The sequence below is a fragment of the Myotis lucifugus genome, unplaced genomic scaffold (assembly GCF_000147115.1).
Source record: "Myotis lucifugus unplaced genomic scaffold, Myoluc2.0 scaffold_146, whole genome shotgun sequence".
Taxonomy (NCBI): domain Eukaryota; kingdom Metazoa; phylum Chordata; class Mammalia; order Chiroptera; family Vespertilionidae; genus Myotis; species Myotis lucifugus.
This window is the reverse complement of record NW_005871194.1, coordinates 2,482,994-2,484,597: the sequence shown is the minus strand read 5'-3', so window position 1 is coordinate 2,484,597 and position 1,604 is coordinate 2,482,994. Positions and strand designations below refer to the sequence as shown.

At 41.9% G+C, this 1,604-nt stretch overlaps 1 protein-coding gene across 6 annotated transcripts in view; it reads right to left on the bottom strand.

The window, feature by feature from the left end:
• The window catches only part of ABCA9 (ATP binding cassette subfamily A member 9), a 112,367-nt gene extending 111,698 nt beyond the window's left edge, over positions 1–669 (bottom strand). Inside the window, exon 1 of one of the 6 annotated variants that reach the window (XR_002830771.1) lies at positions 319–669. The gene's annotated coding sequence lies outside the window, so the exon portion shown is untranslated. The remainder of the gene's footprint in view (positions 1–318) is intronic. The other 5 variants (XM_023759039.1, XM_023759037.1, XM_023759040.1 and 2 more) reach the window with 5 other exon arrangements.
• Positions 670–1,604: the final 935 nt, after the last annotated feature.

Genomic DNA, 1,604 nt, shown 5'->3' with positions numbered 1-1,604 from the left:
CACCTTCACCCCCACTCCCCCCCCCCCCCCCCCGGACATGCTTACAAATCCTCTGGCAGTAACACTGAAAACAAACAAAAAAGAATTAAGTCTAATAACATGGGAAGTAACTCCTACTTGCAAAGAGGGAGCAGAAACTTTCTTTCTTTCCATTTCTCCAATAGCCTATTAGCCATTTGGTCCAAATATGCTTTAGTCACGGGGTAAAAATGAGAAAAGGGGAAAAAAAACGTCTTAGTTCCCCAAACGATTATTTAGCCTTACAATAGAAAGTACTCAGATGATTTGACAAATCAAAACGAGTCATTAATAACTTACTGCACTTAATAGTTTCCATCCAAATGTTTGGCATTTCCCGTTGGAAGTCGTAGGTGATATTTCCATAGGCAACACCACCACAGGGTTAGAGGTTCACTCACTCGCAGGAAACCTGGAATGATCATCCAGACACGGTTCGTCCACGGGGACTCGGCAGTTCCTGGAGAAGCGCTCACATTCCTTCTGAGTCACTAGTACATCATGCTTTTAATTTCATGTTTATTGTGAAGAGTTCATTTTAGACTGATTTCCGAAAAGGATTGTGGTCTTAATTCAGCCGGGCTACTGCCAAAAGCTCTCTGCTCACATCACGGGGGCGACTCCTTCACCGTTTTCCATTGCTTTGTCTCCCGGCCAGTTCCTCAGCGGGGAGTGTGGAGTTGCAGATGGCTGGCTGGACAGAACAAAACATTAGGTACTATCAAACCCAAAAGGTTTTAGTCTTTCTCCATTAGCTTTTTTCATACAAGGCCTTAATGGGATTTCCACTCCCCTTCCCCCTGAGCCTCCAATCTTTTAAAAAAATATTAGAGACAGTGCAGAGCAGAGCAGAAAGAAGTAGGGGCAGGGGGTGGGGGAGATTTTAAAAAATAACTAGAGATATACCAATCAAGTCAGAAAGTAGCTCCAAACCTTCCACTGAAATTTGGTTCTTCAAACCTGGACCTAGAAAGATGGCAATGAAGCAAAGTGATTTTTTTTCCAGGGTAACAAAATGAACTCATTCATGCATGAGACTGTCAAGCATTAAAACACATTTCTGATTGTTGCTGTATGTCCGCTGTCTTCTGTAGAAAGTACAAAATGATCACATTTAATAACATCACCCACATTTTGTACACAGAGAATATAGTTTTGTTGCACTGCATGCCCGCTAACGGCAGCATCTTTCTCCAAGTGCAAAATAGGAGGGACTTAGAGCCATGTCATCAAACTAAGATAAGAACTGCACTCCATACGCTGGCTACTTCTGCAACAAGTCCCAGAAAACAAACTACTTCCTCTATCAGCAACTATAGATTTTTAGTATGTCCTAGTTTCCATATTGTTTACCAAACATTTTTAACAGGTAGGAGCTGCCATTCTGCCTTTTTTTCTTTCTTTTCTTTTTTTTTAGCATCTCATGTAACTTGAAGACAACGCTGTTCCAAAGCTTCTTGGAATTCATGAAGTTTGTCTTTAGCTGAAGACGAAAGGAGAAAAAGCAAGGACCGCTACCTTTCTGCTTGCAGGCAGTAAATCTAAGTTCTGGGCTGCAATTACTTCCTAAGTACACAGTGGAAGGC